The 18,547-nt window shown below is 40.4% G+C and overlaps 1 pseudogene; it reads left to right on the top strand.

The window, feature by feature from the left end:
* Window positions 1-1,093: 1,093 nt before the first annotated feature.
* The window catches only part of LOC127185284 (28S ribosomal protein S2, mitochondrial-like), a 57,077-nt pseudogene continuing 39,623 nt past the window's right edge, over window positions 1,094-18,547 (top strand).

The following is an 18,547-nucleotide window of genomic DNA, read 5'->3' as shown; positions in this document are numbered from 1 at the left end:
AAGAATGCTGCTTACAGGCTTGTGCCCACTAACTTGCTCAGTTACCTTTCTTATCAATTAGAATTCAAGAAAATGTCTCACAGACAACTACAGGCCAATCTTATGAAGCAATTTCTCAACTGAGATCCCCTTTTCAAGGATTATCTAAGTTTGTATCAAGTTGTCAGAGGCTAACCAGAATAGAGGATACTACTGACTTCATAAAAAAGTTTGAAGGTTTTCCTGCATTTTCAATTTTATAGAATAATTTGAATAGAATTGACATTTACTCAAACAAGAAATGTAACTTCTTTGAAGACCTGATAGAATTCTGCAGTGAATCCAATTAGTCCTGGGTTATTTTTAGGTGGGAGATTTTTTTAAATTACGTCTTTAATTTCATCGCTAATTATTAATCTGTTTAACTTATTTCATGTTGGTTTAATTTTGGTATAGCATATATAGCTACAAAACCATCTATTTATTCTAATTTTTCCAGTTTAGCAAACTGTATGTTTCTAATTCATGTCCTCATGATTTTTGGAATTGGTGTCTGTTTTAATGTCTCTATTTTTATAATTTTTTATTAATACTTTGGGAATTGCACATCACATACTCTGATTCCATTCATGCTCTAGTCCTTTCATGTCTACCCTTCACCCTTATAATCTCCCCACCCCCAAAAGTAAATAAGAAAAACAAACATCTCACCACACCGGTAAGTACAGCTGCCTTGTCTTCAGTTCCCTCATGTATGTGCCACTTCACTTCTCCATCTTTCCTGCCTCTCCATCAAACATTTGTTTCTCAGAGTGGCATTGGGACCTGCAGTGTGTCATACAGTATACTGCCTTTTGCTCAAACAGCTTTGCTTGCAAATGTTCATTGCAATGACTCCTTGGTCCGATACAAGGCCTCTGGCTTCTGCGACAATATCTATACTGGGCACTCACTGAGACTCCTTTCTGTTGTCCTGCATGCTCTCCAATTCATTGAGACCCTGCAATTACAGCTTCACCAGCTCTCCTGAGCCCAGCTCTCCCAAGCCACTCATGCAGCTTGTGAGGGGTGGGACCAGCTCTCCTGCCCCAACATCATACCAGGGCCACCCTGCATGGCAGTTGGTAAGGGCCAGGGCCAATTCTGCCAATACCAACGAGAGCGGGGCTGGTTCAGCACTGCCCTCAGACATCAACATGGCTTCAGGCAGCAGCCCAGACCCCAGGCATCCACATGTGTTTTGGTGGAGATACAGAACACGGACATCAACACAGACCCCAACTGCAACAGGACCTTGGACCCAGACATGGCTCTTGGTGGCAGGGTGAGCCCAGACATCATGTGGCCTCAGGTGGCAGTGCAGGGTGCTCTCATCAGGCTATTCCTCGCCCAGTTCTGCCTCTCACCACATCACATAAACTGTGCTCCCTTCTCTCTCTCTCATTTCTCCACCACAGACTTGCTCATCATAGTGTTACCCACCCAGCCCTGGATATGTGACCACAAGCCAGGGCTCTCTTGTCTCTCTTTCAACTCTAGTTTTATGAACTTCACTCTTCTCTCTCTTTTTGCTTAATCTGGCTAAGGGTTTGTCAGTTTTGTTTATCTTTTCAAAGAAACAGTTCTTTTTAAGTCTTTGTAATTTTTTTTCATTAATTTCTTTACTATTTCTTCATACCTACTCTTTCAGGGGTTTGGTTTGTTCTCATTTCCTACCCCCCCCCCCAGCCAGGCCTTAAGGTGCATCACTGATTTATTTGTCATCTCTTAATGTTTTTTTCAAGACAGGGTTTCTCTGTGTAGCCCTGGATGGCCTGGAACTCTCTCTGTAGACCAGGCTGGTCTCGAACTCAGAGATCTGCTTGCCTTGAGTGCTGGGATTAAAGGTGTGCACAACCATTGCCTAGAAAAAATTGTAATGTAAGTGCTTAGTGCTATAATTTTCCTTTTAGGAATGCTTTTATTGTATCCTATGTAGATTTTAGTATATTGTGTTTTTATTTTCATTCAGTTCTAAGAATTTTTTATTTCTTTCTTGATGGCTTCAATAACCCATACATTCAATAATATGTTGTTTAACCATAAGTCTTTAGACTTTCTGTGGTTTCTATTGCTGTTGCTACCAAGCTTTAGCTAGAATATTATGATGTGATAGAATACATGGTATTATTCCAGTTTTCCCATATTTGTTGAGATTGTGTTGTGTCCTAGGATGTGATTGGCATAGGAGATGCCTATTATAGTGTCATTTAATTCCAGTGTTTATCTCTTTGGGTTTTTTTTTTTGGTCTGGATGATCTATTGGTGATAGAGGTATACTGAAGTCACCCACTATCATTGTGTTGGGATGAATCTGTGGTTTCACTTCTGATATTTGTTTTATGAAATTGGGTACACCTGTATTTGATGTATTTGTTACTTTTCTGTTTCTGTGGTAAAACACCATGACCAGAAAAATGTATTGAAGGAAGTGTTTATTTGTTTATTTATAGATGCAGAGTGTTAGGGCCCATGGTGGCAAGAAGAACACGGTAGCAGCTGGAGCAGGCACGGCAGCTGGAGAAGCAAGATGAGAGCTCACATCTTGGACTGCAAACATGACGCAGAGGGAGAGAAAGAAAAACTGGAAATGGCATAGATCTTTAAGTTCTCAAAGCCCATCTCTAGTCCATACTTCCTCCAATAAAGTCACCATCCACTGAGGACCAAGTGTTCAAATACATGATCGTATGGGGACATTCTCATTCAAACTACCATGGTATGCATATGGTGAGAATTGCAATATCCTATTGGTAGTATGAAGTAATCTTTATCTTTTCTATTTTTAGTTTAAAGTCTATTTTGTTTGATATTAGAATAGCTACACCATTCATTTTGTTGATTTTGTAGTTTTTACTTAAACCTCTTCTGATTCATTGTCCTGGTTTTGTCTACTTATCCTTTATGGCCTCTTTGGTATATTTATCCTTTTCTTCAGATCAATGTCTTCTTTTCAGTATCCTCTGTAGAGCTGGCTTAGTGATTCTATTTTTTCATAAGTTTTTATTATGCAGATACTTTCTTTCTCCTTTAATCTTTGTTGTTGTTTTTTGAGATAGGGTTTCTTGGTGTAGGCTTGACTGTCCTAGACTTGCTTTATAGGCCAGGCTGGCCTCAAACTCACAGCAATTCACCTGCCTCTGCCTCTCAAGTGCTGGGATTAAAGGCGTGCGCCGCCGCCGCCACCACCACCTGGCTCCTTTAATCTTAATAAACAGTTTAGCTGGTTTTAACAGCCCAAGTTTGCAGTTGTAGTGTTTGAGCTTGGAATAAATCTTTCCAGGCCTTTTTGCCTTTAAATATTTCTTTTGAATAATCAGGTATTAGTCTCATTAAGCCTGCCTTTATAAATGAATTACCTTTTTCTCTTTCAACATTCCAAAACTGTGCTGTCTAGTTTCTTGTCAACTTTACATGAACTAGAGTCACTGTGGAAGAGGAACCTCAATTCAGAAAATGTCCCCACCATATTGGCCTGTGGGCAATCTTATGGTGCATTTTCTTTCTTTCTTTCTTTTCTTTCTTTCTTCTTCTTCTTCTTTTTTTTTTTTTTTTTTTTTGTTTGTTTGTTTGTTTGTTTGTTTTTGGTTTTTTTGAGACAGGATTTCTCTATGCTATCTTGCCTGTCCTGGACTCACTTTGTAGACCAGGCTGGCCTCGAACTCACAGGGATCCATCTGCCTCTGCCTCCCGAGTGCTGGGACTAAAGGTATGCGCCACCATGCTTGACACATTTTCTTGATTGATGATTAGTGTAGAAGAGCCCAGATCACTGTGGGCAGTGCCACTGCTGGGTTGTCGGTTGTGCGTGCTATAAGAAAGCAGGCAGAGCATGCTGCAAGGACCATCTAGTAAGCAATACTACTCCATAGCCTCTGCATCAGTTCCTGCCCCAGGATGTAGAAGGGAATGCAAAGTAAACCCTTTACTTCCTGTGATGGTTTGAATAAGAACAGCCCCCATAGGCTCACAAATCTGAAGGTTTAGTCACTAGAGAGTGGAACTCTAACAGGATTAGGTAGTGTGGCTTTGCTGGAGGAGATGTGGCCTTGTAGAAAATGTGTCACTGGAGGTGGGCTTTTAGGTTTCAAAAGCCCAAGCCACGACCAGTGGCTCTCTTCTATCTGTAGATACAGATGCAGAACTCTCAAATTACCTTTTCAGCACCATGTCTACTTATGTGCTGCCATGCTTCTCCCCCGCCCCCCACATTATGATAATGGACTAAAGCTCTGAAATTGTAAGCAAGCCCTAATTAGATGCTTTCTTTTATATGAGTTGCCATGATCACCAGGTGTTGGTGGCACACGCCTTTAATCCCAGCACTTGGGAAGCAGAGGCAGGCGGATCTCTGTGGATTTGAGGCCAGCCTGTTCTACAAAGCGAGTCCAAGACAGGCAAGGCTACACAGAGAAACCTTGTCTCGAAAAAATCAAAAACAAAACCAAACAAAAATGAAACAAAACAAACTTGCCATGATCATGGTGTCTCTTCATAACAACCCTAATTTGTTTTTGATCATGGTGATTTATCACAATAAAAAACTCTAACTAAGGCCAGGAGTAGTGGCACACACCTTTAACTCCAGAGTTTGCATGGCAGAGAGACAAGTGGATCTTTATGAGTTCGAGGCCAGACTGGTCTACATACTTACATAACAGCCAGAGCCATATAACGGAGCCCTGTCTAGGAAAAAGGGAAAGAAAATAAGAAAAAAAAAGCCCTAACTAAGCTGCAAATTGGTGCAAGGTCGTGGAGTATTGTGACATAGCTAACTGTGTGTTTTTGAGAGAAAAGTAGTAGAATTTGAACTTTGGACTGGAAAACATATTGAGTGCTCAGAGGGCTAGTCTATGGAAGCTTGGAAGATAAATACTGAGAGAAGTGCTGAGAATAGAGGCCTGGCTTGTGAAGCTTTAGAGAGAAGCAAAGACTCAATCAGGGCCATGTGGGGATATTTGGAATTAAGAATTTGTGGTTCTGCAATATGATAGGCAGATTTGGGCCCAGGGGTCCCGCTCAAACTAAGGCACCAGCCAAGGACAATACATGAGGTAAACTTTAAACCCCTTCCCAGATCTAGCCAATGGTCAGAATATTCTCCACAGTTGAGTGGAGAGTGTGATACGACTTTCTCACGTACTCTGGTGCCTCACATTTGACCATGTCCCCTGGAGGGGGAGACCTGATGGCACTCAGAGGAAGGACATCAAGTAGCCAAGAAGAGACTTGATACCCTATGAGAATATACAGGGGGACGTAATCTCCCTCAGGAACAGTCATAGGGGAGGGGAAAATGGGAAAATGGGGGGGGGGGAGGAATGGGAGGATACAAGGGATGGGATAAACATTGAGATGTAACAAGAATAAATTAATAATAAAAAAAAATAAAAAAAAAAAAAAAAGAATTTGTGGTTCTGGTCAACTAGAACTGAAGAATCATCTGTTATTAACAAGAGGCTTGCACCAGTTAAGAAAACTTTAGCTTGGTTGAGACAGTGGATGATGGTCAACTGGAGCTGGAGAGTCATCAAGAGAAGGACCAGTCATCCCCAGCTCTGTAGCCGGAAAACTGCTGCGCTCTCCCTTTCCTCTCTGACCCCATCCTCAGTGGATCATAAAGATCTTCTTCCCTAGCCTTCCTTCTCCAAGCTCATACCATTACCCCAGCCCCCAGCAACAGCAGACATACACTGGAAACACACTAGCTAAGTAGGACAAGGACTCACTCCTAACTCCAGGTGACACCCCTTGGTAACCCAAGTTCCCTGAAAACATACCATCTGAGCAGACCAAGACAACAGGCAATATACAGCCATCACACTCTCCAAAAATCCAAAGAGGAAACAGAATCTAAGGGACAAAGCATCCACCCAACAAAGACAAATACAGAAACCAGCACCTGGACCTATAATCACTCCAAACACAGAAGTTTAAATAACATATTGGTCCTCATACAATGATAACAAGAGATTCAATAGGCCGCTCTCACCAATAGACTTGTCATCCAGCCCAAAACAAAACAAAAATACTGGAGCAAACAGGTTATAAATCAAATGGACCTAACAGATATTTACACAACATTTCACCCAAATACAGAAGAATATACGTTCTATGCACCTCATGGAACTTTCTGCACCTCATGGAACTTTCTCCAAAGTTGACCACATATTCAGACACAAAACAAGTCTCAACAGATACCAGAAAATAAAAATACTTTTTACATCCTATCAGACCACTATGGTTTACAGCTGAATATCATCAACAACAGAAAGCTTACAAACTCATAAAAACTGAACAACTAAGTAAAAAACGGGTCAAGATAAAATAAAGATATTAAAGAACTCTTAGAATTCAATGAAAATGAATACATGGGATAATCATACTTATGGGCTACAATGAAAACAGTTCTAAGAGGCAACTTCATAGCCCCAAGTGCCTACATAAATATATATATATATATATATATATATATATATATATATATATATATATATAATAAAACAAAGAGATCCCATACTAGCAACTTAACAGCACACCTGAAAGCTCTAGAACAAAAAGAAATTATCACCCTCAAGAGGACTACACAGCAAGAAATAATCAATAATCAATAATCTGGCTCTTTCTCAGAAAATTGGGAATAGTTCTACCTTAAGACCCAGTTCTACCACTCACGGGCATATACCCACAAAATTGTCCACCATACGAAAAGGATATTTGCTCAACTATGTTCATAGCAGCTTTATTCATAATAGCCAGAACCTGGAAACAACCTAGATGTCCCTCAACCAAAGAACAGATAAAGAAACTGTGGTACATTTACACAGTGGAGTACTACTCAGCTATTAAAAAGAAGGAAGTCTTGAAATTTGCAGGCAAATGGATGGAACTAGAAAAGATCATCCTGGGTGAGGTACCCCAGACCCTGAAAGATATGTGTATAGAATATACTCACTTATAAGCAGATATTAGCCACATAACACAGGATAACCACACTACAATACACAGACCTAAAGAAGCTAAATAATAAGGAGGACTCAAGGGATAATGCTTAACTCTCATTCAGAAAGGCAAATAGAATAAACACAGGAAGCCACTGAAGAGATGGAACAGGAAGGGAGCCTACCATAGAGATTCTCTGAAAGACTCCACCCAGTGGGGGATCCAAGCAGATGCTGAGACTCACAGTCAAAACTTCAGGGTGGAGCACAGGGAGTCTTATGGAAGATTTGGGGAATAGAAGGACCTGGAGGGGTCAGGAGCTCCACAAGGAGACCAATGAAGTCAACAAATCTGAGTGGAGGAGGGAGGTGCTACAGAGACTGATGCACCAACCAAGGACCATGCATGATGTAGATCTAGACCCTCTGGTCAAATTTAGTGGCTAGGCAGCACAGTCTCCTTGTGAGTCCCATAATATGGGGATAGGGACTACTTCTGACATGGACTCTGGTCCCCATGCATTGATCACTTCCCCCTGGTGCACGCAGTCCTGATGAGACTTGATAATATAAGGTCAGATGTTAATTGAAGTGGCTCCTTTTTCTGAGCACCCTTCTAATTATTCTACAAAAATAGAAATAGAAGGAACATTGCCCAATTATTTTTATGAGGCCACAATTACCTGATACCCAAACCACATAAAGACACATCAAAGAAAGAGAATTACAGACCAATTTACCTTATGAACATAGATGCAGAAAATTGTAAATTAAGTATTTCCAACCTGAGTCCAAGAATACATCAAAAAGATCATCCATCATGATCAAGAAGGCTTCATGCCAGAAATGCAGGGACTGTTCAGTATACAAAAACCATATAACCCACCATATAAACAAACTAAAAGGCAAAACTCACATGATCATCTCATTAGATCCAGAAAAGGCCTTTTATAAAACCTAACACCCCTTCATGATGAAAGTCCTGGAGAGATTAGGGACACAAGGGACATACCTAAATACAATAAAGGTAATATAGTCAATATCAAATTCAATGGAGAGAAACTCAAAGCAATTTCACTAAAATTAGGAACAAGACAAAGTTTTCCATTCTCTCCAAATCTATTCAATGCAGTACTCAAAAATTTTAGCTAAAGCAATAAGGCAACTGAAGGACATCATGGGGATACAAGTTGGAAATGAAGAGCTGAGCATGGTGGCGCTCTCCTTTAATCTCAGCAATGGGGAGGCAGAGCCAGGCAGATTTCTGTGAGTTCAAGGCCAGCTTGGTCTGCAGAGTAAGTCCAGGACAGCCAGGGCTATAACACAGAGAAACTTTGTCTTGAACTACCCTCGGAAAAAAAAAGGAAATGAAGAAATCAAGGTATCATTATTTGAAGAGGATATGGTAATATACATAAGCAACCTCAAAATTCTACTAGAGAGCTCCTACAGCCGATAAACACTTTCAGCAAAGTTTCTAGATACAAGATTAACTAAAAAATAATTAGTAGCTCTCTTATGCACAAATGACAAATGGACTGAGAAATTAGGAAAACAAAACCCTTCACAATAGCCACAAGTATTGGCCAGATGGTGGTGGCACACACCTTTAATCCCAGCACTCGGGAGGCAGAGGCAGACGGATCTCTGTGAGTTAGAAGTCAGCCTGGTCTACAAAGCGAGTCCAGGACAGCCAAGGCTACACAAAGAAACCCTGTCTCAAAAAACCAAAATAATAATGATAGTAATAATATAAATTATCTTAGTATATCTCTAACAAAGCAAGTGAAAGACTTGTATGACAAGAACTTAAAGTCTTTGAAGAAAGAAATTGAAGAAGATATGAGAAGATGGAAAGATCTCCCATGTTCATGGATTGGTAGGATTAACATAGTAAAAATGTCCATCCTACCAAAACAATTTACAGATTCAGTGCAATCCCCATCAAAATTTCAATACAATTCCTTACAGACTTTGAAAGGACTATTTTCAACTTCATATGGGGGGAAAACAGTGTACTGCTGTGAATGAAAATGGCCCCCATAGACTCATAGGGAGTGGCATTATTATTGGCTTCGTTGGTGTAGATGTTGCCTTGCCAGAGGAATTGTGTTGCTGGGGAGTGGGCTTTGAGGTTTTAGAAGCTCAAGCCAGGCCCAGTGCCACACTCTTCCTGCTGCCTGCCAATCAATTTATAGAACTCACAGCTCCTTCTCCAGCACCATGTCTGCCTGCTTGCTGCCTTGCTTCTCACTATGAGGATAATGGACACAACTTCTGAACAATGAGTCAACCCCAATTAAACGTTTCTTTTAAGAGTTGCCATGGTCATGGTTTCTCTCCACAGCAATAGAAACCCTAACTAAGACTCCTAGGAAAGCAAAAACAATCCTGAACAGTAAAAGAATTACTAGAGTTCTCATCATGCCTGATTTCAAGTTGTACTACAGAGCTATAGTAGTGAAAAATGGCATGGCATTGGCGTAGAAACAGACATGCTGATCAGCGGAATCATTGAAGCCCCAGACAAAAATTCACATACCCATGGACACCTGATTTTTTTATACAGAAGCCGGAAAAAAAAAAAAAAGAAAGCATCTGCAATAAATGGTGCTGGTGTAACTGGATGTCTGCATGTAGAAGAATGCAAATAGATCCATATCTACCACCCTGCACAAAACTCAAGTCCAAATGGATCAAAGACCGCAACATAAAACCAGATACACTGAACCTGATAGAAGAGAAAGTGGGGAATAATAGCCTTGAATTCTTTGGCACAGGAGAAGACTAACAAGAAGTTTGGCTAAGAGATTGTGGTCCTGCTAGTAGTAATCAATACATCTTTTAGTTATAATTTAATTGAATCTGCGGTCTCCCCTTGGTGGTCATGAACTCCATGGCATCGTGAGCCCTACTTTTCCTTTCTTAACACCATCCTACTGGGAATGTTTTAGATGCCTTCTTACAACCTGGACGGAATTAACTTCTAGGCTTCTTATCTATCCTCTGCTGGCAGAAGTAATGCAGGATAATAGATTTTTGTGTGGCAGTTAGGATGAAATAAAGCAGTTATTTTTATAAATGTTTTTCCTCCTTCCCAGTTTCTCCTTTATTGTCTTTGGCAGAGTGAGTAGGTTTTTGTTGGACCTCTGTTGTTTCTTATAGTTTTGGGGTTGGAGCCCAAGGTTTTAAGCATGCTGACCCAAGGTGCTTACCAATAGGTTACACCCATAGCCTTTGTTGGTTCTTTTTATTTTTTGTCTACCCCCTTTTTATTGTTGGCTTTTTCAGCTCCATATCTAGAATATACGAGACAAAAGGTAAAACTGAAGAACCTGCACTGGCTTATCCTTATGTTTCAAGTTTAGTCTCTGTTCGTGATCTTTTCTTTATCTTTCAGAGGCTTCTTGCATTTCTTTGGTGTGTAAGATTTGTAAATTATTGTTGTTATTATTATTACTGTTGCTGTTGTGTATGTGTAATGTATACATGAGACCTACCATGGCACACATGTGGAAGACAGGGGACAACTTTGGGGAGTTGGTTCTTTCATATCACCATGGGTTCTAGAGGTAGCTATCAGGGCATCCATCCAGCTTGCATGGCAAGTGCCACTGCACCATTTTATCAATCCCATGATTCCTTTGGTTTTGTGTTTATGAGTCAGAGTCTCACCATGTAGCTCAGGCTGGCCTGGAAATCACTATATAATTCAGGTGGACATTACGCTTATGGTCTTCCTTCCTCCATCTCTTGAGTTCTAATATTATGGTGCAGAGGATACAAAGTCCTTCTGCTCACAGATAAGCACTACAAAAGCAAGCAATGTTAAACTCACAGGATTATCTCCTCAATGTAGGAGATGTATATCTGTTTTCTACCCACATAGCTGGGAAAGGATTAGTTAATAGCTTAGTGAGCTGTGATATCTGTAGGGACAGGACACACCCAAACCCCCAGGACTATTAAGTTTATCCAAGACTCTTATTCTGTAGACCTTAATCTTGAGCAGTGTTCCTCAGTCAATAGAAGATATCTTTAAGGGAGATGTCACATGTACTTTGCAGCTTGGTGACCTCCATGATGATCTAGACCACATCAGATCCTCCCATAAGTCTTTAAGGTATAGAATCCATTCTTACGGAAGAGGTCATATGTACTTTGCAAAAGAGTTTCGATGTAGTTACACCTTAAGATTTATTGTGATAATTATTACCAAGAAACCCTTTTTCAAAGTTGTACAGTACTTAAATATGCCTAAAATAAACTGCCCAGTGTCATACTCTAGACGTGTGAACCAGCACTGGCTACTGAGTCATACTGAACTGGATTTCCTTCTTGTCTCACTCAGATTATTACTCTGCCAGCCCTGGTGTGTGCAGAGATCCTACACTATAGGTGTGTACCAACCAGTTGGCATGTCCAAGATTTTTAACTATGCTTAGGGAGGGGGGAGCAGGGCGTGATTTACATAATTTTCTTGGACATATTTTAAAACATTTTTAGCCTGATGTGATTGTGTATACTTGTTTTTGTTTGTTTGTTTGTTTGTTTGTTTGTTTTTTCCAGTTTTTTTAAATTTTAAATTTATTATTATTAATTTATTCTTGTTACATCTCAATGGTTATCCCATCCCTTGTATCCTCCCATTCTTCCCTCCCTCCCCTTTTCCCCTTATTCCCCTCCCCTATGACTGTTCCTGAGGGGGGTTACCTCCCCCTGTATATGCTCATAGGGTATCAAGTCTCTTCTTGGTAACCTGCTATCCTTCCTCTGAGTGCCACCAGGTCTCCCCCTCCAGGGGACATGGTCAAATGTGAGGCACCAGAGTACGTGAGAAAGTTATACCCCACTCTCCACTCAACTGTGGAGAATGTTCTGACCATTGGCTAGATCTGGGTAGGGGTTTAAAGTTTACCGCCTGTATTGTCCTTGGCTGGTGCCTTAGTTTGAGCAGAACCCCTGGGCCCAAATCTGCCTATCATAATGTTCTACTTGTAGGTTTCTAGGACCCTCTGGATCCTTCTACTTTGCTATTCTCCCATGCTTCTCTCATCTAGAGTCCCAGTAGGATGTCCTCCCTTCTGTCCCAGTTTCCTGGTAAGTGAAGGCTGATTGTGTATACTTGTAATCTCAGGATTTAGGAGGAGGAGGAGGCAATAGGATCAGCAGTTTAAGGCCAGTCTTGGCTACATAACAAATTCAATACCACATAGTCTGGGTTGTTTGAGACCCTGTGTCACAAAAATAAAACCCCTCATTTTACACACAGAAACCAGTGTAATGGTCATTCATTATCCAGTATGCATATGTTGTTATTCTTATCCTACTTCCTGTTTGTCATATTTGGTTGTATTGTAAAGTTAAACATCATGTCCCTTAGCCCACAGATCTTTTAGTATTTTTCTCATGATACAGACTTTAAAATATAGGAAGCCATAAGGCCATCATCACAATAAACAAAATTAACAATAAGTTATTCACCAAATTTTTTCTGAAACCCTTTTCTGAGAATGTCATGTAGCCTTACCTCTTGATTATAGTAAAGAATCCTGCTAGCTACAGCACCATCAGGAAATTACTGTGTTGATGGATGAAGTGCAAAAATAAAGGGCATTTTATCATAGCAACACGGTAACCATGGTGTTCTGGCAATCAGACTAGATGATCACTTGGATCCCTTTGCTCAGAATTCTTTCTATATACTGTTTCTTGGTATTTTTCCTCCCAAACTGTGAACAGGTGGTTTGAGTAGAAACAGTAGGCTGTTAAATTCATATTAGCTGTTATTTTGTAGAAGTAATTAAGATTTTGGGCATTGGAACCATGCTTGCTGGCTGAAATCAGACTTTGTACCATATAATTGTGTGTGTGTTAGCTTTTCTGTCTCACAGTTTATTCTTTTGTGAAGCTGCAAAAACTTGTCTACTATTCATAAGGCCTGCGGCAAAGACCAAATGGGAGTTTAGAAAAATACCCAGAACAGAAGAAGTGTTTAATAAATGATAGCATACTATTGTTTTTATTCTAGCTCACCTTATATATAGTTGTTCATTATTACACTTATTATCATTAAAAGCTGCCTTCTTTAATTAATGTTTTCTTCTCCACCGTCCACTTATTTTCTTTCTTTTTCATTTGAGACAGGGTTTTACTGTATCCCAGGATATCCTCAAACTGCTGGTGATCATCTGCTCTTAGCTTCCCTGGTGCTGTGTACCACTATGCTAGACTTCAGTGAACAACTTTTTATGGCTCAGCCTAATTGTTAACATGTCTTGAGAGTCTCAACACTTTCCTGTATAGTGATACATTAATAGATGGAAACTGGATAAAAAGAAGGTACAAACTGTGGACCTTTTCCCCAAAGGCAGATAGATGCATCACAATAAGCTATGGGCCTGAGCTCAGGCAACACCAGACTGTTGGAAGCTTACCTTTCTTCCTTCTTTCAGGAGAGACATTCTTGTAGATATTTTTTTTATTATACTGGATATTGAACTCAGGATTCACATGCTCTGGGCAGCGATTCTGCTACTGAGCTATATTCCCCAGCCTTTAAACACTTTTATTCAGCTACAGACTCTTGCTAAGTCCCCAATTCTAGGCTTAAACTCACTGTCTTTGTTCTCCAGATAAGACTCATTTGCTTCAGCCTCTAAAGCAGCTGAGAGTACCACCACATCTTGCATAGAATAGCCACCATTTTCAGATTATCTGCAATTGTTTTTATCCCTGTGCAAGCTGACCTTCAAGAGACTAATTAAATCATGCTTAGCTTGTCTACAGAAGGGACATGATGTTTATTCTCTCTCTAGTTCTTGAAATAAAATCATCTTTGCTTGTCTACCTATAACCCATAGACCTGGCAGATAACAGACAAATTGTTCTCCAATTCCATCCAATTAATCTGTATTAGAAGCATAATGGCCGGGCGGTGGTGGTGCACACCTTTTCCCAGCACTCAGCGGGGCAGAGGTAGATGGATCTCTGTGAGTTTGAGGCCAGCCTGGTCTACAAAGTAAGTCTAGTACCGCCAGGGCTATTACACAGAGAAAGACAAAAGAAGCATAATGTTGTGACAACCAAAGAGAAGAAACTGCTTTCAACCTAACAAGAATGTTATCACAAATCCCTGAAGGGGCAGAGTTATTTGTGCCTGCTGTGTATCAAAATCTGTGAGAAGTTACACAGCTCAGGAGATGCCTTTCTGCTTAAGGAAAAGCCATTACCCAGGGAGCCCACTCTAACCTGTAGCATGCACACTCATCTACATGCAATGCATTGTAGACATTATGGCTCAGTAGCTTTTTGCCAAGTCCTAGGAGAACTCCAGTTTCTCACCACAAACGTCTTCTGAGGTATTAAAAGGAATAAGTCACATGCTTAAAGATAAATTTTTCATTATAGATACGATGTCTGTTCCCACTTTTTCCTCTTATATTGGAATCCACATGTCTAAAACCATACAGTGCATAGCATTTGGAGCTGTCTCACTTACTACAATGGCTTATCATGAGATTGTCATTAGGCATGCCAAAATGTTGCCTTTTATGCTACCAGCCCCAGCTGGAGTGTCGTGTGTGTGTGTGTGTGTGTGTGTGTGTGTGTGTGTGTGTGTGTGTGTGTGTGTTGAGGTTGAGGACTAGGTGGTAAAATTCAAGCAATGGAAGAGAGAGTTTCTTCTGTCTTCAAGTAATGTGTCATCTAGACTCTTAAGATCTTGCAAGAACTCCTGTGCTCATGAGGCTTCGCAGACTCCTTGTTAAATAATCCCTATAGAATCTCTTTCTCTACCTCTCACTCTTTAGTAAATCCAGCACCAGTGGGTGAGGTGAGGAAGGGTAGACAGCACCATCCTATTACCTTCTTATCTTTAGAGATCTTCTTCTGTCTCCTTTTAACCCTGTCCCCAATTAATTCTCTTCATTCCTTGTCTAATGAAGAAACAGAAGCTCTTGGACATATGAATATTTACTAAATGGGAGAGAGGCATTATCTGTTCTAGCAGCAGCAGCCAGCCAGCCAAAACATGCCAGGTGGTACATAGAACACCACAAGACTATCTTAATAAATGTAACAGATGGGAAAGAGTCAGTTACTTAGAGTCAATAAGAATGGAAAAATGATCTTAGTCCTGAATTGCCAGAAAAGGAATTCTGAAAGAAATAAAATTCGATGTAAAACACAGGCAAGATTGAAACCACAAATCATAAACCCCAGTACCTGAAACAGTTAAGCAGGTCTTCTGAATAAACAAAATAAAACAAACAAATAAACAAAAAAACAAACTTAGCCAGCTATGGCCCAATGAGCAGGATGAGAACATAGAAAATTGCTGAGTACATGTTCTTTAAAAATGGGGCAGGTGACGAAAATTTAATGTCACCAATATCACATAAAATTGGTATCACAAACTTCTTCATGCATATTCACTGCATTCATTGAGAAAGATGAAGCACCATTTATGTAAAATATTTCCAAAAATGTTAAACCTGAATTTAATTATGAAAAGGTAGTTAGGTAAATCCAAATTAGATAGCTGGAAACAAATTAGGCTGTGTTGTTCAAAAAATGCTATTGTTAACACTGTGAAATTTTGCCAAGAGCAAACCTACATTGCAGAAAATGCTAACCTTTTTTTCAGTTAGATAGAAACAATAGCAAATGGAAACTCAGGTCCTCAAAAAGTCACAAAACATGTTAGGGCCAGCCGGTTTGCTTATCTTCTTAATGTCTCTCTATATAATCTTTCGTACTGTAATACATATATGATTACTTAAAGAAAAATGGGGCAGTATCATATGATAAGTGATTGATTAAATAATCAGAATGAGCTAGGGACGGTGAAGCTATTACACATAAATGCAAGTTTATTGGAAACAGCACAGGATGGGGAGGGGATGTGAGAGCATGTGCTGGGGGTGGGGAGAAGGGAAAGAGAGAGGGCAGGGAGGTTGGAAAAGGGCAAGGGCAAAGGGGGCAAAAGGGCCATGGAACCAAAATGTCTGGTTTATACAGTGAGTCTCTGGGAGAGGGGAAGCCCCATCCCTAGGTAGAGGGCAGGGCATGCCATCCACACTCTGCAGCAGGACCTAACAGTAAGTCATTCATCTATCCCGTTACTGAGGCATTCCTTCACTTGTGGGAGCAGATGAAGTCCTGAGTAAATGTGTATTGTTGACATAAGCAGGGCCATGTTAAGGACGCCAATGCCTCAGACTCATGGGACTGGCAAAGTGTTCCTCAGGGGAATGGCAAGGCCTTTCCTTGGTTCATGTACAGATGTTAATACCACATATAGAAAGTATCAACCCCAGCTTCTCCTCATGTATGGCTGCAACCTGAGACTTCTCCCCTACCAAGATTAGCTAACCCACCTCCCTGTCTAAGACAAACATGCCTCCTCATTCATACACACACACACACACACACACACACACACACACACACACACACACACATTCTCTTCTTCATTCAGCTGTATATAATAAACACACTGAGTTTCTGTGGTGCTGGTAGTTTCCATTGGAGCACATGGCCCACCTGATCTCAACTTTTCTGTATGTGAATAATATTATTTCTTTATTTCCTGTTGCCCCAGTCAGGACAATACCAAAGCCATGTACATCTCAGAAAGTGGCACCTGAATGGGGACCTGACTACTGGGAACTCCTATTGGTCAGGTAAAAGAGTGCTCCCATGATAAGTGTGAAAATAAAGGTAAGAGGAAGTGCATGTTTATGTATAAGGTATAAAACATGGGACAAGCAAAAATTAGAGCTAGGCAGTTATATGTACTTTGAAGAAGATTTTGAAGAACCATGGAAATAAGGTAAAAACACAACAGCTTCCATTTTTAGACTGTGTTCAGGGGATACACCCATGGTTTCCAGAAGAAGGGACATTATATTTGAGGGGGTAAAGAAAAGTAAGGCATAAATATATGGCCAAAGGGCCTAAATGTATTCCCATTTTTACTTTTGGTTTATAATTTCATAGATTCACAGCCATTTCCTCACAAAAGGGTGGGCTCTGTCAAGGTGGAGTTTCGCCTCATAGGTCTTGCTCCTAAGTTTATAAAAGACTATTCCCTTGTCCTCAAGAGATAGCCACAGATAGTGATCGAGGTGGGAGCACAGCTGAAGCATCAATAACACTCATTAAGGACCAGGAGAGGCAGAGAGGCAGATTAGATGCTTGCCCTGACCTGCCTGACACTTTGGACACTGATATTTAGGAAAGTGACATCAAAGACACAGTCACTCAATCCATGTCAAAATTGCATCTTAGATCTGGGTAGTAGAACATAGAAAATCTCAGTAGTTTTAAGTGCTATCTGGTTTTGGAACAACATGGCTCAAATAACCTGGGGCAAATGCTGCCCTACTGTCAAAAAAGTTCCCTTTCAAACTGTAAAAGTGAGGATGTGTCAGAACATGGTCCAAGAATGGGGTCATATAAAAAGGTTTTAGAATGCTTGTGAGAAAACTCCAAGAAACCAAGAGTCTTATGACTTCTGTTTCTTCAAAAACATGGAATTGTTCTTGGATTGTGCTTTTGTGACCCTCCCAGATATAGTGGTTAGGACTGAGTTTCCTTCAGATTATTCATTACAGGTGGGTATGGTTATTTGCTTATATGCCTCTATAGAAAACCATGTTTTGTCACATGTAGCTTGCCCTTATGAGTGTACACTTTACTCATGTGACTCCTCTTAACCTTACGAGTATAAATTGTCTGAGGCTCCGAATAAAGTTGGGTATTGCATAAGACTCTAGTCCACCTCCATTCTCCCAGGTTCCACCACATTTAAAGCGGTAAACAAGGGTTTGTTACTGGTAAACAAAGACTTACTCGGGTTGAGGAAACAGAGAGCAAGACCCTTCACAAAGCAGAGGGAAGACTTGGAAAGCCAAAGCTCAGCCTCTCCTTGAAAGCTAGGTTTTCTTTAAGTTTTAGAAAGATCTTCCTCCCCTAATTTAGGGTTGATCATATTGAAGAAAGACAAGATGGTTGATTGGCCCATAGCTGTTATGTAAGTATGTTCTGATCTGACCTTGAACTTATGAAGCCATTCCATCAGCAGGTAGCTCTTTTCATAGAAAAAGCCCACAATGCCATTGTTTTAAACTGTCAGATCTTTGTCTCAGGTCAGGAGGTGAGGAAGAAGCCAACCACCTTGGAAGTTTATGGTATTTATTACCTACTTATGGCTGCTCCCTTTACCAAGCTACCAAGGGAATCTGTCTAACTCCTAGTCCCTCCTTCCCACCTCTCGAAGGTCACTGTAACTGCTTTTGAAAACATAAGACAGCCCTGTGATGACAGCATACACACTTGGAGTATGCTACTTGAGTGAAGTAGCATCTTTAACATACAAAAAAACAAAACTCTTGATACTATTACACTATTATAATGAAAATAGTTGGGGATAGTTTTGCCCTTATTAGAGGAAGAGACAGGGAAAAAATCCAAAGAACTTTTGGTAGGTGTGGTGGCTTGAATAGAACGGCCCCATAGGTCCACAGATTTGAATATTTTGTCATCAGAGAAAAGCACTACTAGGAGGTGTAACCTTGTTGGAA

Source organism: Acomys russatus, chromosome X, assembly GCF_903995435.1.
Source record: "Acomys russatus chromosome X, mAcoRus1.1, whole genome shotgun sequence".
Classification (NCBI taxonomy): Eukaryota; Metazoa; Chordata; class Mammalia; order Rodentia; family Muridae; genus Acomys; species Acomys russatus.
This window is presented reverse-complemented; position numbering and strand designations above follow the sequence as displayed.